This window comes from Sciurus vulgaris (genome assembly GCF_902686455.1).
Source record: "Sciurus vulgaris genome assembly, chromosome: 7".
NCBI classification, from domain to species: Eukaryota; Metazoa; Chordata; class Mammalia; order Rodentia; family Sciuridae; genus Sciurus; species Sciurus vulgaris.
Window position 1 is genome coordinate 31784802 of NC_136467.1, and position 23851 is coordinate 31808652.

Here is a 23851-nt window from a genome sequence, read left to right on the forward strand (position 1 = left end):
ATAATCCCATTTGTTGATTCTTGCTATTATTTTTCTGAACAGTTGGAGTGCCTGTGCCTATACCTTGAAGTGTTTCCCTTTTGTTTTCTACCAGTTTTAGGTCTTTGATTCATTTTGAGTTGATTTTTGTAGAGTGAGAGATAGGGATCTACTTTCAGTCTTCTACATGTGGATATACAGTTTTACCAGAACCATTTTTTAAGAGGCTGTCTTTTTGGCACCTTTATCAAGAATCAAATGACTATAACTGCGTAGATTTATTTCTGTGTCCTCTATTCTATTCCATTGGCAAATACCACATTTGTTTTTATGCCAATATCATGCTAGTTTTGTTACAATGGCTCCAGTATACCTAAATCAGATATTGTGGTACTTTAAGAATTGCTCTTTTTGCTCAGATTGTTTTGACAATTCTGAGTCTTTCTGCTTTGGGAGATTCTTAATAAGGGGTCTGGATGTTGAAGAGAATAGAGAGAAGAACAAAGAAACTGCAGTCAACATGGAACTTCTTGCTTCAAGAACCTGGACGCTCAGTACCTAGAGGCAGGCCCTGATCTCTAACAAGTATTTATGTGTCACTTTACTAGTATCTCAGAAAGAGAGAGAGAGAGAGAGAGAGAGAGAGAGAGAGAGAGAGAGAGTTATTGCCCAATACCATGTGCCCAGAAAATGTCCAGTAATTGCTTAAATAATTACCCTGTGCCCAGATACATAACTTTGTGTGTGTGTGTGTGTGTGTGTGTGTGTGTGTGTGTGTGCGCGCGCGCAAGAGCTCACATGTGAGAAAAGAAGGGTATATAAAAAGAATTTGCATTTGCTACTTTCTACCAACTAATAGAACTAGGAACATAGTGCTTGTAATATAGATTCTTGATTAGGATTGTCAGAAGGAAATAAAATGACAGTTGTTAAGTTGTTAATTTTGTAATGGGAGACAGAATAAACTCCATTTTCACTATAAGCATTTTTTTCACAGCAATCATTACAAATTATCAAGTAAAAACCAATTGTATATTTTTTCCTCCAGGAAGAAAGAGAAGACCTCATATCTTTGGTATCTTTGGTTTTTATTACTCCTGGGTGTTTTTTTTTTTTTTTTTTTGTTTTTAAACAGATTAGGAAACTGAGGGATGAAGATGAAGACTTGGAATTTTAAAACCACAATTCTAATTTCTTTCTTTTTAACAAAATAGAAACATTTAATCCATCTTGGAAAAATTTGAAAATGTAGAAAAATAAAGAATGATGAATTATTTAATTCTTAATAAATTTCACAATAAGACTCTCTCTTAAACAATACATAGATGACTCTTCAATGTCCTTGTGAGTATGTAGAATCTTCTTTCTGTTACACATGTGATGGGAACATTATAAAATGTCACTTGGAAAAAATAGGCATGTAAATGAATGTTTCTTAAAGTCTCTACCACTTTGCATGGGTAAATAAGCAATGAGCAAGTAGGAAAACATTTGCTTCTTTTATTCTCTGATTTTATAATTGAGGAGAATATGTCCAGCCAGTGGCAGGGATACATGTTGTTTTATATTAGAGGAAATGGACATTAAAGAATTATCCGTGTTCCTTTGGGTTGTAAAAATTTCAAAATATGTACTACAACAAGAAATAACAAATTATCATTCTTTAAGACTTTTTTTTCCTCCCAGGAAAGAGCAGTGGAAAGCTGACGAATTATTTTATTCAGCTCAACTGAACCTTTCTTGTGAAATAAAAAGATAATATCCTCAGAAATTGGGGTATCTTTATTTTCAATAACCTAAACTTGCCAGTCTAAATCAGGTCTAGATCATCACTTAAAGTTTACTAGGGAAAAGCATATACTATGATTTTAGCTTTATTCATTAACCATTGTGCACATACTTATAAGTGATTCGACTCAGAGTTTAAAAGCATGTACATATCACTTCATATTAACTAAACAGTTCAGATAGTAGGCTTTTTGTGGTTAATATATGCAAAAACTTCTAAAAATTGTCAAAATGGCCTTTATTTGTTTTTTCTTGCCATTGAGCAATAGGATATACTAAAAGAAGACAGATCATCCTCTTTCCTGATAAGAAGAGTAACCAAGAAGACGATCTGTAAGAACAAGGTTGTGAAGAATTTCTTTTTTTCAACCTATATAACAATATCTTACTATATATTGCCTCGGGCAGAAGAGATATGTTATTTCTTTAATAAGTTTGGGGACTTTGCAGAAAAGCAGTGAACATAGGCACTTGTTTATCTTTTGAAAAAAATTAGTAAAAATGAAAATTCCAGAAAATGTCTATTTCTTAGAATAAAATCCCCTTAAACTTTCCTAGTGCATAATGAAATACTTAAAAACATTTTTAGCATTGAACTTAACATACTTTGTTTTAGCAAATATATGAGAGAAACCTGGATTTAGGGAGTTTAGAACAAGTCTTTGAAGTATCTTGAATCTCCTTGAGACCTAAAAGACTGTTTACAACTAACCATTGCTTTATAAAAACAACATTGATGAGATGTTTTAAAATCATCTTGTTAAATTTTTATAAGAATATTCTGGAAAGGAAGTAGCCATATTGCAAGATGATTTCACGTAATTGATTTATTTAATCTCAGAAATGGAGAACAGGATGCTTGCAAGGAAGTTTATCAGTGGCCTTGTATTTGAAGGAAACTAAAATATGGAAAATTATGTCAACTTTGAATGGGTCTAATAATTTTTAAATATGAATATAAAATAGTGATCAAGCATCTTGAATAGATTTTTGTCCCCTTTTTTTGATAGATTAATGGAAATTGACAGCGGCTCACAGAAGTCTGATAGACTGTGAGACTTTTGAACAAATCACATCCACTAGTACATGTTTTTCTGCAAAATTTTACTTTTGATAGGACTGAAGTTTATTTAAAACAAATCTCATAAAGAAATTTGCTTGGGAATAAAGTCTGTACTATATTTTAAACTATTGAACTATTGATAAATAATTTTTTTTTCTAAGACAAGCATTTCAGTATTTTGCAGCACCCAGTGTTTTGCTTTTGTAACAGTCAGTTTATAGTCAAGAGAGGGCCAGGGATTGAAAGGAGGGTCAGCACAGATGTCACCTTAAAGTTGATTTCTTATTCTCAGTTTTGAACTGAGTCTGCTGATCATTTATTTCACTAATTAGAGCCTCCAGGAAAATGTGAACAAAAATTTGTACCATTGTGAGTCTGAAATTAATTTTTTAAAAGTTAGTGGTTAGTAAGAGGTTTAGTGGAAAAGAGGGTTAAAGTAACTGACGTTTTACTTATATTTTTGACATGTACTTTATTGATGGACAGATGCACTTAATATATGTTAATATGTAAATGATATTTATTTTTTCTCTTAATAATCACATATATATTCTAGATTTCTTTGAGTTGGGTTGCAGTGACCCTTCTTTCTTTTCCCCCTTTTCTCTAAGTTTGCTATTCTGACTATTAGCATCTGATGTTCTCCAATATTTTGTCTTTATAGTTAAAGGACATTCTTTGTGATGTAATAAATGTGTTTTGATCTGTTTTTACTCCAGATTTTGTAGGATTTATTATTATAAGGCAACAATCTGAGATTTCTTACCATTTTGAGAATTTTATCATTAAATTACCATGTGATTTGGAGAAAGTCATTTGCGTAGGGGAGGATAACTTTGTATTTTTTGGATCCTCAACAATATAATCTTGACAACCTGGACATATTCATCCTGTTGAATAAAGTGGATTGAGATTAATCTTATAAGAATTGTATTCAGGCTCCTTTAAACACTTAGTATTTATTGAAAAATATATTAAGTAAAAAAGTCAGGCTACACAAAAGTACATTGGATATGATGGTTTTCTAAAAATGACACATATGTACATAGAAAAATAACGAGAAGGATCTATTTCAAGATATTTGGTGGGAATATATGAATGTTTGGAAGAGATTGTCCTGTTTATTTGTATTTAAACATTTTAATTGGTTGATAACTATTGTTTTTATAGTAAATTTAAAAAAATTGATGTGCTATCAAATGGGGAAAGCTGAGTCACACAGGAATGTGCTAGACTGAGGTACAGTTGATTCTTGGTTAGCCGTGCCCTCATCTGAGAGCTGGAATTGGGGGTGAGAGGATGATTATAATTTAGAATCTGTTATGATTTAGATATGAAGCATTCTTCAAAGATCCATATATGGAAGGCTTGGTTCCCAGTACACCTATGCATTGAGATAGAGGTTTGGGGAAGTGACTGGATCATGAGGATCAGTGATTTCATCAAAGCATTTATCCATCATGGCTGAATGGACTATGGGGAGGTGGTGGAAATGTAGGAAGTGGTGTCTAGTTGGAGGAATAGGTCAAAGTTGACGTGCCCTGGAAGGGTTTATATTACCCATGCTTTTCCACCATGACGTTCTGCCTCATTTCAGGCCCAAAGCAAGGGAGCCAACTGAACATGTAGTGAAACCTCTGGAATTGGGAACCAAAATAAATCTTTTCCTCCCCTAAGCTGCTTTTCTCAGGAATCTGTCACAGTGAAGAAAAGCTGACTAACACAGAATAGATGCATGCTCACCTTGCCAGGGATTCCAGAGACTGTTGCTAGGACAACCGACTCATCCATCTGCAGATGAGATCACTGAAGCCCTAGATATTAGGTCACATAACCAAGTTTCCATGGCCACATGGCCAAGTTTGTTCCAAGAAGAAGTTTTCCCAGAGATCACAGACTTATAAAAATATTTTGGCTCCTACACCTGCAGGTCTACACCATATTATGGGAATTTGTAATTAGTGTTCATATTTAAAAATCAGGAATATTCCCATTCAGATATATATTATCATGAAAGAATCTTCAAAAGCCATACTTCATGTTCTTTTTGTAAGGTGACAGGTGGAATGGGACAGTGATTATTTTATGAGATTATCTATTTTATTCTCTACTGAACTTCACATGTACCACGTGGCCCTGTGGGTTTTTGAGCTTGTACCTTATGTATGAAGGTGAAGCCAGGAAGGAGCAAGTCTTCATAGATAGTACTTAGGATTGCCAAACACCATTTCTCAGAATACCTCAGTTTTCCTTCTTGTACCTTCAGTACCATTTGGATATTACCTCTTGGGAATTGGGAAAAAATAGGCAAAATGTACCTAAACCTCAACTTGGAGTCTTATTGTTAAACTAAGTTAGGAAACATGGTTTAAGTATGTGGTTTTGTCAATTCTATGACTCAGAGCAGTCAGAGGAAAGCAGCAGAGGCTTGGTCCACTGGGTTGTCCAGAGACCAATTTGAGACAGCTGAGAGTAAGCTGCATTCTAAATGTCTTCTTTTCTGGACTCAGAACTCTTACCCTTACATGAATTTACAGTAATTAATACATTAACTCCATGTCTGGTGAAACTCTGAAACAAAACCCATGTTTAATACCATAATGTGCAAAACACACTGCTAAGTCAGAGAAGGTGTGTTTTACTATATTTCTAGTCTACCCCTTCTGAAAGTAAATTATCAAGATTTATTAAGGCTATCTAATCATATACATTCACCAACCCTCTTCCAAGATGGAAGTGGATTCCAAGGTGGATGTTGGGTCACAATCAAGGGGAAGTGGCAGAATATTTTACCCAGAGGCAAAGGAGAGCTACCTATGACTTAAATGGAATTCCAGCTAAGCTACTTGTTTTTCCCACACTATATAATGTAGACACATCTTGAAGACATTGCAAACTTGGATTCATTTTTAGTTTCCATTATTGATTGTTATACAGACTAAAATTTTTATATGTTCTATGGTTAGAAATTCCAAAGTATTTTTAGTCATTGAATATTTTTCTAACATAATTCTCATCTCTTGGCTCTGAATAATCAAATACCTTACCTACTGTAGATTCATCTTCACAGCTACAATATTTGTCTAGAAACAGTCTTAATTGCAGGAAAACATTAATCTAAGCAGAAGCATTCAGAACATATGTGTAGAATCATTTCTTCTAGTACACATTTGTTTTGTTAAATTTAATTCACATCATTTACCAAGCTGCCTCTAGCACCACTTTCTTGTTAATCTAAACAGAGGAATCTTCTTCAGTTCAACATGACTGTTTACATAGGCTATTGACCAATTTTGTTTGGATTTTTAAAATTGTTATGAACATTAAACCTAAATGGAACACTTAAAGCATAACACTTTAAACATGTTTTCCTGGTTTTAGTCCCAATTTAATAATTAGGAAATGAACAGCTGATTCCTAAATAGCTTTTGGCTTAAAAATAAATTATTTTTCAAACACAATGCTTAGCTATGACTTTTGGCCAGTGTTTATGCCTTGCAAGTCATTTGCAAATGTTTTCAAATAAAAAATGTGCAGCACTGCATTTATTTATTTAATTTCTGGCTTCAGAGGCAGCTTACAATTGTTTCCATACTTATTATATCTTTATTACAAAGAGACGCAATGCTACTTAGATTTTAAACAAGTCAAGGGTCTCAAACAGGATTGTGTTACCATATCTGGCCATTTTTTTTTGCTTTAAAAGGCTCATTCCCAGTGTCTTGCAAAGTGCACTATCTGGGCATCCAAAATATCAATAACAAAACAAGACCAAAGCAAAGTCCCTTCAGGGAAGAGAATACTGAGAGCAAAGAATAGCAATGAAATATGCTTGTATCTCTAAAAAAGGCTTTTAAAGTTTTAGGTTCATGGATTCCTCCGAAAACCAAATGAAAACTGTAGATCTCTTTCCAGAGAAACACACATGCAATTGAAAATCTAAATATTAAGTAAGGCTCATTGAGCTTCTTGTTTCATAGATCACAGCTTAGCAAACCCTGTGAAAACTGGCATATTTTATATATATATGTATATGCATACACAAACATATGTACATGAATTATGCCATATAGTATATGTGTATGTGTGTGTATGTGTGCGTGCGTGTGTTTGTGTTTGTGTGTGTGTGTGTGTGTGTGTGTGAAATCACCCAAGTAGTTGAGAGCTTGTACATCTTGGTTAATTCTATTTAAGAGCTTGTCTAATTCCATAGAGTTCCATAGAATTCCATAATGCATAGGTACTATATCATAGAACATAAGGTAAGTATACTAACTGAAATCAACCTTTTAATGAAATAAAAAAAAGTATGTTTCAAACAACCAACTTACAGGTAGTCTATTCAGCTGGGTGAAATCATCTCATTCTCTCTGTCTTTTTTTTTTTTTTTTTTTTGATAGTAGAGATTAAACGAAGGGGTGCTTAACCACTGAGTCACATCCCTAACCCTTTGTATTTTTTATTTTGAGACAGGGTCTTCCTAAGTTGCTTGGGGTTTACTAAGTTGATAAGGCTGGTCTTGAACTTGTGATCCTTCTGCCTCAGCCTCCCAAATATCTGGAATTACAGGTGTGTGACACTGCATTTAACTTACCCTCATTCTTTTTTACCCTCATTCAAATGTTCATCAGAAGCCAATTTTCTAGATAAATCTATAAAGAACAGATATTAGGTTTATTATGATTTCAGTAACATTTATTTTAAAACACTTCTCATTTTTCTTCTGATTCCTTCCTTTGGATATTTCTAAAATTAGCTTGTGTATAATTCTAAAATTACTTAGAAATGTGATAGTGTTTTCATAAGTCCAAGTATGTAGGGATTTTATATATTTCTTTTTTGCTTTTGTTTTCTATTTTAATTCCATTATTGTCAGTAAACATCTGTGTATGTTCTGACAATTATTGAGACTAGAATATTGAAATATCCAAATATAAGCATTGAACTGGGTTGAATTGTGTCCCTTTAAAATCCAAGATCTAAGTATGGGGCTTTATTTAAACATGGAGTCTTGCAGCTGTAACAAGGTTAAGATGAAGTCAGAATGGATTAGGATGGGTCTTAAATCAAGTATTGGTATCTTATAAGAGGAGGGAAATTCAAACATGAAGAAAGTCACATGAAGACAGAGAGAGACTGACACCTTAACTGCAGACTTCTAGTCTCCAGAATATCAGGGGGAAGAAAAGAAGGTTAGGATGTGATAATTCTTTTTCACTTTTTTCATGTTAACAAGTTTAAATTTTTTTTGAATTTTAATTAATTAATTGAATTCTTATTATTTTTTTGGGAGGTGAACCCAGGGCTTCATGCATGCTAGGCAAGTGCTGTACTAAGTAAGTTACACTCCCAGTCCTCTAAACTTTTTTAAAAACAAAAATATTCCACCATGTTTCTATTAACAATCAAGAAGTAGATGCTTAAGCTAGCATAGTCTTACTAATTGTATGTATAAATGGGTGAGTATAAGATTTTCAACAAGGTAGTAAATATTTGTTGCTTTTCCAATTATAAGTCAAATTCAAATAAAAGAACATATACATATGGAAGCCTTCCCCAAATCACGACCTAAGTCATTATTTATCAAATATCAGTCAACACTGTGCATGTTGTGCCTTTTCAGGATTCAAAGGCAGGTTAACAGCAGCCCTGGTCTCAAGGAGCTCTCTGCATTTGTCTGGGGGAAGACTATAAACCCACGATGCCACACAGAACATAGGACAGTGGTACCACTAAAACGAGGCAGTGTGATGTTTTGGAAATCCTTCCCAGTCATTTATTGGCTATTTTTTCTCTTTCTGCCCTCTTTGACCATTCTTAGTGAACCTCAAAGGGGCAGAAGAAAATTACCTGGAGAGGGGGCTGGGGGTGGGGAGGGACACCTTAGAATGCAACAAGAAGGGGGAAATCCGGATGAAGATTGTAAAGGAGTAGGACACCTGCGTCCCTACCTTCTCTCCTAGGGTTAAATCTAGATCTCTGGGGCAATTGGCCCGAGACGAGGAGCGGAGCAGCTGGCGGAGCCTGTGCGCCCCCACGCAACCCGGATGGGATTGGGGATGAGCCCGCGATGAGGGGTCAAGGATCCAAAGGCAGCACAAAGGTTTGGGGCACAGATCCTGGACAGCTCCCGTCCTTGCCAAATCCAAATCCCACCCGCTCCCCGCCAGCAATTTAGAGTTCCTGGTAGAAGTGGCGCCCTCTGGAGGAGAAGAATAGAGGGATGGGACTGGAAGAGGGCAAAACACAAATATGAGCGCCTGAGTATTTTACCCAAGAGACTACTACAAGTAACAGACAGGGAGAAATTGCAAATTGTCAAGCAAGCTGAAGTCGATGTCTGTCCGTCCTTCGCACACACCTCACTCTCAACTACCCTGCAAGGTGGAGGTGTATTTTGGAAAAATATAGCAGATGGTGTCTTTAAGTAGTTCCAAAGAAGCTCCATTTTCTTCACAAGTGTTCTTGTGAAGCAAAGACTGCTGCTCGTCTTACATGTTTTCATTTCTACTTTTCAATTGTTCCTGCAGGAACAAAACAAAAAAGAATCCGTCGCGGGGTAACGTATCCCTCAAATTTTCTAATTGTGCCCTTCTTAAAGTCATATGTGGTCACATGTGCATAATCCAATTCCTGGACATTTTGCATTATTTTATTCTATTCATTCCACATTGCCTAATAAAGATCAAAATGTCACTTCTCTCTGCCTTTGCTTACCTTTTTTGAGGGTTTGGTGGTTCACTTTAAAAGAAAGCAGAAGAGTGTAACTGATCTATAATATAATTGATCACCACCAGAGGACATGTCAGCAAGGGAGCATTCTAGAGCACTGGCTTTGTGGAGGCAGAAATAGAGTTGGAATCCTCAACAGATAGAAACAGGTTTTTCAGGGCACTGGCTAAGCAGAGCACCCAAATGAATAGGAAAAGAAAGGATGAAAACAAATAATGTGGAATTAGTGAGTCCAGTGAGGAGCGGTCCTCATTTCATTGTATGTGTAACTTTTGAATTGTTCGAAAGATGCAACCATATTTAGGATTTAACCTTATTTTTATTTTAAATCACACAGAAAAGCATCCTTAACTTTTTAGTGATTATTTCACCTGAGAGGATTGCCTGGTCCTGTGCAGAATAGCACAATTTTTAAAAAAATGACAAAAATTTTCCATCTGATTTTAGGAGATCACCTGTTTATTTTTAATTAGGTAAAATGAAAATGAAAACGTTACTTTTTCTCCATTCTTATGGCATTTGCAGATAAATGGATGGAATTGGAGACTATCATGCTAAGTGAAATAAGCCAATCCCAAAAAACCAAAGGTCAAATGTTTTCCCTGATAAGTGGATGATGATATATAATGGGGGTCGAGGGTGAGAGAAGAATGGAGAAAGTTTAGATTACATAGAGGGAAATGAGAGGGAGGGGGTATAAAAATGGTGGAATGAGACAGATATCATTATACTATTCACATGTATGATTACATGAATGGTATGAATCTACATTGTGCACAATCATAGAAATGAAAAGATGTACCCCATTTGTGTACAATGAATCAAAATACAGTGTGTGAAAAATAAAAATAAATAAATAAAAAGAAAATGGAAGAGCCAGGAACCACCCTAGAGCAAGCATTTCCATTCATCTTTTTCTTTCTTTTTTCTTGTGAGGGGTCTATTAAAATCAGATTAGGATGTGTAGTTGAGTTTCCAAAAAGGTCTCCTCTGGGGACCTGTGTTTGTTTTGGGCCTGTATGTGCATGTGTGTGTGTGTGTGCATGTGCACACGTGTATGCTGGTATGATGACAAGGGAGAGGAAGGTGAGATCCACCTCCTCAGTCTAAGGAAACCCAAGTTCTGGAAGGAAGGAAAGAAATGGGGTGTGAGCTGCATAGCATTTGAGGATGAAACAGCACCGTAAAGACCACTAGGCCTCCAAAACCCCAACTCTGCAGCTGTGGGTGTTGAATCACTACAATGCACAAGGGCAGGATGCAGATCTGGATTTGAACAGGGAATTGATAATTCACATTTCTTTCTTTCAGGACACAGAGAAAGAGGTAGAAAAGTCATCAAAATCAAAATGGAGTTGCTGGTGTCATCTCTAACAACAAGGCCAACGAAAGTAATACAGTGCAGACACCATGAGGAAAGGGTTCGCATGTCTGATTGCCTGCTAGTAACTATCACAAAAGACTTTGCCAGAAGAAGAAGCTTGCAGAGAGGCCACTACAGATTTCTACAAAACAGGGATTTGCCTAGCAATAGTCTGTTCAACCCTTTGCTGATGCCACTCTTGTCATTTGTTATCGTAGTCAAGGATTATAGTTTCAACATATCTGTTGTAATCCTCCTCATGTTTGTCTTTAAAAAGTTCCCTTATCTCAACCTTTTTGAATATGCCTACAGTTTACTAAGGCATGTGTATTCTCATTGCAATGTTCTGACATTCTCCTTAAAATATTATTCTTTGGAGAATCTCTGTCTGATTGCTTTTTTATTTAGATTGAGAAGACCAATTTTTACTTTTATACCCAACAGGGGTCAGCAACACACAGAGACTTGTCTCAACTCTTTATTTAAAAAGTTATATAGGGGTGTGTGTGTGTGTGTGTGTGTGTGTACAAATTTTTTAATAAGGCAAGGGAGTGTGTATTCATGTTGGGATGTGTATTTGCATGCGTGTGTGTGCCTGTGTGTGTGTGTACTCAAGTATATTTGGTATTGCATAGAGTAGAGCTCAGTTACCTTTATTCAATTCTGTGACATCTAGAAATTATCTGTGAACTTATGCTATTCTCTTTTTAAGTGATATATTATAAACTTGTAAAATGTACCCAATTACCTCAGAACAGCCAGTAGTAATTGGTAATGCTTGTAAATAACAGCAGATGACATAAAAGTGTCTGCTGTGCTGGAGAACATGCCAAGCACTCCATCCGCATTATCTCACTGGTTTTGCCACCCTGATGACATTGGCCTGTTTCAGGTTTCTGCATGTGCCAGGCACTACGTGAATCACCTTGACATGCACCATATGATTGATTCTTCTAACAACCTTACAAAATAGAAACTGCTATCAATTCTACTTTGAAAATGAGGAAACGGGATTAGGAAGGCTAAAGAATTCCCCTAAAGTCACACTGCTGGTAAGTGGTGGCTCTGGGAATTGAGCAAACAGTTGATTTTAATCACCTTATTATCATTAATCACCATTTTATAGAGGAGCTGGTTGAAGCTTTTCAGAAATAAATCAAACCATGTTGCTCTTCTAATCAATACCATCAAGTAACATCCCATTTCAATCAGAGTAAAAGTCATGTTCTCTGTTGTGAACAAGACCCTCAGTGTCCTAGTTTCCTGTCCCTCTGACATGACCTGTTCCTTCTTTGTGTTCTCCACCAGGCATAGCTGTCTTCTGCTGATCTTTCAATACTCCATGCAGGACCCTCCTCTCTCAGGGCCTTCACATTCATCCATTCCTCCGCTGGGAATGCTTCCCCCCAGATATTCACCTGGCTCCCTCTCCTACCTCCTTAGGTATGTTGACCATCACATCAGATGATTCCCGACTGTTCTAGTCCAAGTTGCCAACCTCTCCTCGGTACCTAATCTCCCTATCCCTTCACTCCTTGTCCTTCTTCCCTCATTCCTTTCCTTGTTTTCTTGAATGTCTACTTATATTTTTAAACCCATCTACTTATTAATACTTATCACCCCTCTCCCAAATATAAGCTTCACTGAAGGCAGGTATTTTCTTTTTAACTTCTGTAGTTGAAGCTCCAGCATTTACAACAGAAATGGCACAATAATGGGTGCTCAATAAGTATTTGGATGAACGACAAGTGCTTAAGAAACTCAACAAGGTCACATAGCTAGTAATAGGTAAAGTGAGCTTAGTTGCAAATCCAATATTGGGTTTATCCACACATCAAATGCATAGGTTATCTTCTGGGTTCTTCTCCTAAGTCCCTTGGTCTTTACTTATAACAGGCCTGGTGAATGTGAATAAACAAACCAAACAGGAAAAAGGCAGCATTTGTTACTGTCTCTTAAAGTGGGATACTTTAAAGTGAGATCAAATCAGAGGCCAGGTCAGGGAAAGGGGACACTGGTCTTTAACAGAAAGGGAGTTGACAAGTGATGAAGTCAGGAATGTGCTGACGTTTCTGGGCTGGCGAAGGGCAAAGTGTGGGAAGGTCCTGATGAAGGTGGTGTGGGCTTAATTAATTAGGGTGGGATGCCTGCAGTTAAGGGGAGGAAGGAACCAAAAGATTGACTTGGACTGGAGTCTCAAGTAGTGGTTACAAAGGATCCTGGAGGTACAGGAAGGATGGGAGAAGTGTTGGGTACAGCTCAATTTGGACAGTGGCCAAGGAAACATGTCAGATATTAGTGAAAACAGGCCACAGCTGCTGCACTTTACGAGCTACATGGCCGTCCTTCCCTTAGCCCTCCCCCAGCCTGCCCCATCGTGTGTCCTGCAACAGTTCTCTCTCCACCGCAGCCAGTGATAACTCAGGTCTCACTTGAGGGCATGTTAGAAGGCTCGGGGATGCCCAGGCCTTGTGGCTAATGGAAAAGGTCTTGGAGTGCTAACGAAGCTCAGTTTCTCCTGAAACTGAGAATTGAAATGTTCGTGTGCTGAAGTCCTGCCCTGTTTGTTCCCAGTTTGAAAAATCATGGTTATTTTTCTTTAATCTCATTTTATCTCAATTTGTAATTTCTAAGACTTTCACAATATATAAAAGTTTATTTACTCCCTCCTCAAAATGTATTGACAAAATTTTTTTTTTGTTGTTGATACCAAGAAGAGACCTCTGGGACCCTCAACCACTGAACTGAGCTACATCCTCAGCCCTTTTTTTGTTTATTCTTATTTTGAGGCAGGGTCTCACTGAGTTGCTTAGGCCTTGCTAAATTACTGAGGCTGTCTTTGAACTTTGGGTTCTTCCACCTCAGCTTCTGGGATTGCAGACATGTACCACAATGGCCAGTGCTATGAATATATTGCATATGTTTGTATATTTCTCCTTCCTAGAAAAAAGATTTTAGATATTTCAGAATAAGACAGAAAACGTGTGTATACATACATGTATATACTTATCTCTGCATATATACATTACATCTGAGAGTTTAAATATAGAAAGGATAAAAACAGATAAAAGTAGCACATATTGTTACTGAGAAATACAATTTGGTTGAGCTTCCTGATAGCATCTCTCTCCTTCTCCTTTCTCTACACTCCCTACTGTTACCCTTAAAACTTAGTCAGTGATTAAGTGCTCAGACTTGGAAGCACAGGGTTAGGTTAAAACCAGGCTCTGCTACATACTAGCTGCATGACAGTGCTGAAATTCTCAAATTATCTAAACTTTATGTTTTTAAATTTTACTTATCTATAAAATGAGGCCTAATATGAAGCCCTTCACTAAGGGTTTTTGTAGATGTAATTGAATATGTATGTATAAATATATATTCAAAAATATATATATATATTCAATTAAATTTACAAAAGTCCTTAGTTAAGGATTTTTGTGTACATATATACACACACATAGACTCCCCCACATATATCTATGTGTGTATATATACACACCCGTTACATGTTATATATTTAAAATTACATTTGATATTTAAAGTACTATCATTTACAGATGCTAAATTCTTAAATGATTTTTGTGTGTATTTGGAGCCTCATCTTGGTAGCTTATTGCTTTTTGAATTCAAAGGGAATAGGAAACTGCTTTCTTGTCCTGTTTTATACAGCATTTAGAGAAGAATCCACACAGAAGTACTTCAATACTTTTTATCATGTTGAAGAAATGAAATATTTTGTAACAATTATAATTAAAGTTCTAGTCAGTTGATGTTTCTCATTGTTGATGAACGTTGTAAATGTATATGACCAATGAAGGACTCTTCTATTTAGGGAAATGAAAGTCAATATAAAATTCTTATTTTATGCAGGTTTATATAGGTTATTTTTAGTCTTAACATTCAGGAAGTGAATCCCATTACTTTTTGATGCTGAGAAGCTTATTTCTTTTTTTGTTGTAAACAAATGGGATACAACTTGTTTCTCTGTTTGTACATGAAGTAGAGGCATACCATTTGTGTAATCATACATTTACATAGGGTAATGGTGTTTGATTCATTCTGTTATTTTTTCCTTCCCCCCAACCCCTCCCACCCTCTTTTCCCGCTATACAGTCCCTCCTTCCTCCATTCTTGCCTCCCTCCCACCCCCCATCATCATCCATTTATCAGTGAGATCATTCGTCCTTTGGTTTTTTGAGATTGGCTTATCTAACAGCATGATATTCTCCAATTTCATCTATTTGCCTGCAAATGCCATAATTTTATTATTGTTTGTGGCTGAGTAATATTCCATTGTATATATATATATATATACAATGTATATATGTATATGTATATATATATATATATATATATACCACAGTTTCTTTATCCATTCATCAATTGAAGGACATCTAGGTTGGTTCCACAATGAGAAGCTTATTTTGAATAGCACTCATCTCATTTACATGTTGAGATGAAGTAAGGTCCATGACCTCCAAGAACTACACACTTTTTTGGATAGGGAAGGTGGTAGTTTATCAAAAAATCTGCTAAGAATGAAGACTAAATCATTTTCTTTTCCCAAAATTTCTTCTAGTATGAATTGACACTTAGCTCATGAAGGCATTAGAAAGTATGGATAAAGTGTGTAAAGTGCATTGAAACCAAACTAAGTCCTATGTAAGTTATCAATGAATAAATCTACCTTAAGTTGATAATTTTGAGAATTTCATTGTTCAACCTGACAATCACTTGATTAAACTAAACATTTTAAATTGATTCTTAAAATAAGATGCTGGGCACTTTGAAAGGGGCCCATAAGATAAGTTGAGTGAGTCAAGCCCTTCCCTCAACAGAAAGCATTGGTTACTACAAGAGATACAAAAAACCTTCCTCTAGTTGTAATGCACATCATACAGATACAGACTCAGTCCAAATATATGACTAGGAGGTGTTAAAAAGTGAGGGACTAGTTCTGCTGAAAGTGTGAGCTGTGGGTAGTCTAGAGAAATAGGGGCAACAACTGCAACACAAGGAGAGACAGAGAGTGCCTGGGGCTTCAGGTCCATGGAAATAACCATTAAAGTAAGAGCACACACTGCATGGTGAGATTGGCATGGTATGTGGCTGGAAAAAAGGCAAAGCCTAAAGTAATGGCAGTGAAAATGGACAGAGGGTTTATTTCAGAAAAATTTGGGGGTATGATAGACAAGACATGGTGACTAATGGCTGTGAAGGTTTAGGGAACTAGGATTCGAGATGATGTGGTTTGGATTTGTGATAGTAACTGAGAAAGGGGACATGGCACTATTTCTTGTTTTTGTTTTATTTCCTTTGCTTTTGTTTGGCAAAGATGTGTGCGTTCCTAATTTGGATTGAGGTATTTTGAGTTTAAATATTTTGTTACTATGCAATCAAAACTACCTTTGTCCTACATTTCCAGTGCTCAGTTATTATTAGCATCCTGTGAACAGATATTTGCAATAGGCTAGACATCTTTTGGCTCACTTTCAATCTTCCACAGAATGTGGTGTACCTTCTTCAGAACTCTTGGATTTTACCTGTAGGGACAAGCAACAGAATTGTAGTGCAACTAACATAAAACAAAAGTAAAATTTTTTTTCCATGATTCAAAAAGGACACATATCCAGGTACAGTAGCACATTCCCCTGGGTAAGGTATTCCAAGTGAGTATTGGACCTTGCAAACTTCCAGATCCCTAACTAGGCAAGAGAATTAGCAAAGGAAAGGAAACTACACATTTTAGTAGAGCCAGAAACTTCTCCTAGCTCACAGATACATTTCTATTCTTGTGAGCTAGTACAAGTCAGTGAAGATTTAGCAGAAATACAACTAAACAAAAACTGAGATTTTAAAAAAATCATTCAAGAATATGTACATCACACACTGGCAGGAAATTCCCATGAATTTCTTTTTTACTCTATTTTTTTGTACACTCTCTTTAGAAATCAGCTTTGATGACCAATGAAAATTCTTTATCAATGAATTCTTGAGAACTTGGACCTAAGTTCATAGTTTTCTTCTTAAATTCAGTGCCTCAGTTCACAATGTTGATGTGAACGTTAAAAATAACGTTTTCACTAAAATAAAAACTGAAAAAATCTAAAAACTTTCACTTACACTGCAAATACAAATATTAAAAGCACAGTTCAAGAATTTTTTGAAACAGATAAAGGCAAATATTCTTTTGGTTTGTCAATTTGTATTTAGATGTCAATGTAAGAATTTTTAAGCAAGGCAGGGTGACACATACCTGTAATTTCAGTGACTCTGAAGGATAAGGCAGGGGGACTACAAGTTCAATCAACCAACCTCAGCAGTTTAGTGAGGACTTAAGCAACTTAGTGAAACCCTATCTCAAAAATAAAAAATAAAATGTGCTGGGAATGTACTGTGTTCAATCTTCAGTACTCATTCCCCCTTTATACACACACATACACACACACACACATATATATATTACATATATATATATATCTATTTTAAAGCATATATTCTTGTGACTAATATTTAATTCTAGAGACTAGATATCTTAATTTTGGACCCAAGAAATCAATGAATTTCTAAAATTTTCCTTCAACTCTCTTGCTTTTGGTTGAGTTGTCATTTATTTGTGTATTTTTTCAGAATTAGGATAGAAAATAAAACTTGAATTACTCATGTTTTCTCCCTAAATGTAGCTCTAGTGCAAGTGTAGATGGAGTTGAGATTTAATTTGGCTGTAGTCCACCAACCAGATTTAAAGTTTCTTATGATATGTGCATTCCTCCAATTACTATGTATAATTGAAAAAGGATTCACATTTTAGAAATCATAATATTTCAATGTTAAAATGTCTTCATTGGAAATAAAGAAATATGAAACATAATAATTTGATAAGATAGTTTCTTTATAAGTAGCTAAAAGTCTACTTATTTAAAATCACTTATTGCTCCAAGTATTGCTCTAAAACTTTGTGGTTTCCAGAATTGAGACAGCACAATTAAGCAGCTCACATCATAAGAGCTCCTCTCTTACTAATTTTTTTTCATTTAGTCTGAGAATTTAACAATTGCTGGGAAAAAAACAAGTAAAATTATTAAAGACAATATTATTTTAAAATTTTTAATATTTCAGGAATCCATTTAAAAGTAAATTTCAAAAGTATTTCAGACACAATGATTGCTTTTATGGTGGAGTTTCTGTTAGTTTTGAATAACTTCATTTCCAATTTTTAAAAATTTGAAATATTGATAAAACTCTAGTAATAATAAAGTTAGTAATTTGATATTGGTTAAAAACTGCATATTATTTTTTATTAATCATTTCACTGTTATTTTTCCCTCAGTTGAGGTGATGATGAGGAGTTAATTCTGAACAAATTGTTGACAAGTGGAATCTTCCTGCATAGGTTCATTTACCTTCAGCACCATGGCCTAAGACCTCATAGATAGTTCCTGAAATTAATAATATTTTTCACTGCAGAGTCTCCTGCCTATCTCTGGGAATTTTCTTTCATTTTCCCCAGTAAAAAGCTTTTGTTGTCTTTCCCCTTGGTCTTGAATTCTGTTCCTAGATTATCTTTAAAGCAATATACATTAATATACCAATATAACCTAATAAAGTTCACTTTCTGGGTTATGTCCTTCTATACTGCCAAGTCAAAGACATACTAGTGGAAAAAAATCAAGAGTCTTTTTTTTTTTTCAAGGGAAGCCTTTTTCAATATTTCTCTCAATCTGCTTGCCTGCTTCAGCATTGTTATTTCTATAATATAATCCCATGGTATTTTATAAGTCACATGTAGAAGCCACACAAGAGTACTGACTAGGTACTGTCAAATGTAGGGTGGTGATTTTCAGTGGGGTCACTGCTGTGCCTTAACCCCCTGGAGACATCTGATAGTCTGAAGACAGTTTTTGTTCAGAACCGTGGAGGGCTACTGGCTGGCACATTGTAGATACAGACGGAGATGTTGTTCAGCATCCTAAAATATAGCCACCTACAACAGGGATTACTCAGCCCCAAATCTGAATAGGTCTAAGGTTTGGCAAAATCACCCTAGTAAGAAGGAAATTAATCTTGTCAATAGGCCTTTTCCTTTAAATCTGGAGTCAGAGACAAAGTGAATTTTTACTTTTTACCAAGACTGGTATAGATATTTATGAAATGACCCCCTACGTTTTGCTTTGTTAGATATGAGAAATTATAATATATACTATTCCAAGTTTGGATTTAAATTCATAAATATGTAATTAATCAAATAAGGAAGTTTGAAGTTTTGCCTTGATCATTAATATTATAGTTTTAGAAATAATGCTTTGAGTGCTCTTTTTAGTGCTATTCAGATTCTCCAATTCTTTTTGTTTTCTCTAGTTTGAGACAAATCACTCAGCAATCTCTTTGGGCTTATGTGAATGCTCAATATTTGTTAATGATTACCATATTTTCTCTAGGTCTGTAAGTTAGACCTTTCTGTATTTAAGTACCTCAAAGACTTCCACAGTTAGAGTCATTCTTTGATTTATTTATTAAGTCCATAGATGTTTATTGAGTGTTAAGCCACCCAGACATTGTTCTATATGATAGACCCACAATAGTGAACAGGGTAGAGTCAGGAAACCTGTGTTGTACTTGAGGGAGAGGAGTAATAGAAACGCACCAGAAAATTACAAAGTAAAAAATGCTATGGAAACAAGTCACCAAGAAAGGGAGAGGGTGTCAGGGTGAGGAGAGTGGTGAAACTTTCAATAGATTAGATTGGCAATAAAGACTCATTGCAAACATCTGAAGAGGATGAGGCAGACCAGTTTGAAAAACATAAATGGGGTCTGGGCGAAGGTGCTAGCAATGAGAGGTGGCTAGATCTATTGATGGACTAGATTTCTTTAAAAAAAAAAGAGGTCAAGAATTTTAGCTGGAGCAACTGAAGGACCAATGTGGTAGATTGTTTTATTGTTTACCAAATATTTTGGTTTTCCTCAATGTAGGATTCCTTCTTGTGAAAGGATAATATACTTCTGCTCTTTTGAAAATAGGAGGCCATGTGATTTACTTGACCAGTAAAAGTGGGTAGAAGCTTTAAGCATCAGTACTAGATTTTCTGTGTCATTTTTTTCTTTCAGAAAAAGACTGTTCTGTCAGTCTTGTTCCTAGGGCAAAGATGATGTGCCAACATCAGGATACATGAAGAGGTTCTAGAGCCAGAAATGAAGCTTTGTTATTGAAAGCTGGTATAATGTTTAGCTTATTTATCACTGTAGCAAAACCCAGCTTAGTCTGATTAATACTGATATGGTTGGCACCAGCAGAGATGGAAGTGTCTGCTATAAAAGAGTACAGTTTTGTATGTGTAGAGAGAGATCAGGAGTTCAGTTTAGGCATGTGAAATTGAGATGCCTATTAGACATCTGAGCAACATGGTCAAACAGCTAGTTGGATATAATGGGTTGGAATTCAAGGAAGTAGTATAAAGACATATATTTGAGTCACTGGTCTGAGATTGAACAAAGTTCCCATGAGAGTAGATTGATAAGAGACCCAGGAACTGAATGCTGGAGTAGTCCACTAAAGAACAAGACCGAGAATGAGAAGCCAACAAGGCAGGAGGAAGACAAGGAGAACTTTTTAACTTGGAAGCTGAAGGAACAAAGTATCTCAGGGAAAAATCGTCTGTGTCATAGTGTACTGATAATTCAGGCGAGGTCAAGACTGAGAATTGACCTTGGGAAGTAGTGATGTGGAGGTCACGGATAACCGTGACAGGAGCAGCTTAGGTGGAGTGGTCTGTAGGAAAGCCTGAATGAAATAGGTTCAAGAGAAAAGGCAGGAGAAGTGTGAAATGGCAACTATGGACAACTCCATCAAGGCATGCTCCTGAAGTGTGGAGCAGAGAAATGATAGCTGTGGAGTGAAATGGCATTCAAAGGTGTGTGTGTGTGTGTGTGTGTGTGTGTGTGTGTGTGTATTTTTTTCAGCAAGATTTGTGAAAAGAGAGTCAAGTCATTGATAAACAGAATGATCCAAAATAAAGGGGACAACTGATGAGGCAAAAGAGAGGAGAGACTTGCTGGAGACTTGTAATTTAATAAGCCAGGTAGTGTGGATTGTGGTACACAAGAGGAGATGTTGGCCTTTGATAGGACATGCAGTTCTTTTATGGGAACAAATTGGTAGAAAAATTAGGTGAATATGTACACAGGTACGTGGGCAGAGGGTGAGAGCATTTGGAACTTCTGATTGCTTTTTTTTTTTTTTTTCTCATTGAAATTGGAAGCCAGGTCATCCACAGCAAGGGAGAAGGGGGAAAGAGCTACTAAAAATTAGACATAGTGGTGTATCTTTTAAAGTTGCATAATCAGTTGGATGTGGGAAGGTGTAGAGTGATTAAAAGGTGCATTTAACCATGGTTGGAGGTTTTCCTTGCAAATCTGAAAGCAAAAGAGGATGAAACACTCTTTTTTCGGTACTGGGGATTGACTCCAGGGGCACTTGACCACTGAGCAACATCTTCAGCCCTTTTTTATATTTTCTTTAGAGACAGGGTGTCACTGAGTTGCTTAGGTAATTGCTAAGTTGTTGAGACTGGCTTTAAATTTGTGATCTTCCGGCTTCAGCCTCCTGAACCACTGGCATTACAGGTATGTGACACTGTGCCCAGAAAGACTATTATTCTAATGACTAGCCATGCAATTTGGGTATGGAGGAAAGTCAGGGCTGAGGGCACTGAGAGACAGTGACAAAATGGTACTAGAAGTGCATTGTTGAAATGGAAGTAGTAGAAAGAATAAATGTCAAAATTAGAAGTTTTTGGTTGGAGAATGAGCTGCTTAAAGCTGATATTATAGAAAGGCTGCAGTTGCTGGTAGTGACAAGGTCTAGGGTGTCTATAGGAGCGATTAACTGAGTGGAGCACAGGACAATATCTTGGAAATTTTTTGACTCTGAAGTTACTCTAAGTAGTTCATATTCTTAAAACATTTCCCCATTTAAACTTCTTAATTAGACTCACTTGTATTCCATATGGATTTGAATTTACAATTTAGTTAAATTAATGATTGAAGCACTATGAAGAATTATTTTGGCTTACTTTAGATTTATACGGAATGAAAATTTACAATGTTAATGAATAAGGAAGGATTTTGGGGGTATTATTTTAATAATTGAGAGGTGTTCATATAAAAAATGACCTAATCATTCATTAAAACCCCTGAATGTATATTAAACAGTTAAATTTGGTCATTTGCTCAATATTTAGCTTGTTTTTATAAATTGCTATCTGGGAAATATGACTCCTGTTACCATCACCCATTGAATTATAGGAATTAAGATATGGGTTATTGGTGGTGCAATGACTATTATGTTGTGGAAATCAGACATAGAGACAGGAAATATTTATTAAAAAAAGGTGAATCTTATTTATCTTAAACGTTGGCATAAGTCCTGTTTTATATTTGACAAATCATAGAAATCTAAATTAATCTAAATCTAAATTGTCAGTTTTTTTCAATTGACATTTAACTCATGTCAATCCCATACAATGACCAGTTTTGTTTTCTGAAATGCTTTCCAATTAATGAAAATTCGTAGCATAGTATATGTCATATAAATTTAATTTTATGCACTAGTTTGGAGGATAGTAAATGTCTCTGTGGCAGAAACTATTATTTACTATGCTAGGCAGCTTTCTGTCATTAGAACAAATACCTGAGATTATCAATTTATACAGAGGAAGGTTTATTTTGGCTCAGTTATGGAAGTTCCAGTCCATGATCAGGCAGACACAGTGACACGTGGACATTAGGCCTCTGGTGGGGGTGCTGGATGACCATGGCGGGGAGCATGAGGCGGAGCAAAACCACTCTCTTCACGGCCAGAAAACAAAAGAAAGACGAAGGGAGTGACCAGAGTCCCACAGTCCCTCTGGAGGTATGTCCAGTATGATCTCTTACTAGGTTCCTCCTCTGAAAATTCCACTACCTCCTACTTGTGCCACCCTAAGGACCCAGCCTGTAACACATGGGTCTTTGGGAAACATTCAAGACTCATACTATAGCATTCATTTCCCAGCTTCCCGTTCCTTCTTCTTTAATATAGATACCTGCTTTTATCTTCACACTTTGCAGCTTGGAGTCAAGACTGCATTTTCCAGGCTCAATGGCCACAGAGGAGACTCTGTGGGTAGGTTGGAAAAATTTGGGTGCTTCTTCCTAGGAGTTTTCTTTAAAGTACACTTTTCTCTTTTCTCCCTTGCTGGTTTCCTGCAACTCACCTGTGATGTCGGGAGCTCTACAGCCATGTTAGATGAAGTAAGGGCAGCTACTGGCACTGCATTGGCAAAGGAGAACTGGAAGTTTCCTGGGTTGCTGAAGCCACAGTGTCAGTGTTTCAAGAACAACATAAAGGAGGAAAAGTTTATTCTGACCCATGATTTCAGAGGTTTGGGCCATGACTCCATAGCTCTGGGCCTGAGATGAAGCAGAATATTTTGGCAGAAGGGTGGTAGAAGAAAGAAGAAAGACGCTCAGAACACAATACCAGGAAGGAGAGAGAGACAGAGGGACAGAGACAGAGAGAGAAAGAGAAGAGAAGAGAACTCCTCCTCACTCCAGGGGCAAAATATAAACTCCAAATCACTTCCCCAGGATCTACTTCTTCCAGTTATACCATACCGGTTTACAGTTACCACCCAGTTAATCCATTTTGGTGGATTAATCCACTGATTAGGTCACAACACTCATAATCTAATCATTTCACCTCTCAATATTCTAGCATTGTCTCACCCATGAGCTTTTGGGGAACACCTCATATCCAAACTCTAGGGTCAGAGTGTACTGCTAGTTTGCTGTTTTCTTGGTAGAATGGAATCTTTCTGTGTCAATCATTGCTTTCCAGGCCACTCTCAACATCCAGTTCTTAATAGATAAAGTAAGTGTATTCAT

At 36.3% G+C, this 23851-nt stretch overlaps 1 long non-coding RNA gene across 2 annotated transcripts in view; it reads left to right on the forward strand.

Moving 5' to 3' along the window:
* Window positions 1-7374, forward strand: part of LOC306666413 — a 39761-nt gene extending 32387 nt beyond the window's left edge. Inside the window, exons 2-3 of one of the 2 annotated variants that reach the window (XR_013765303.1) lie at window positions 2037-2111; window positions 7304-7374. This is a non-coding gene — a long non-coding RNA (uncharacterized lncRNA). Of the gene's footprint in view, window positions 1-2036; window positions 2112-7299 lie in introns of both variants that reach the window. The other variant, XR_013765304.1, reaches the window with a different exon arrangement.
* The last annotated feature ends 16477 nt before the right edge of the window (window positions 7375-23851 follow it).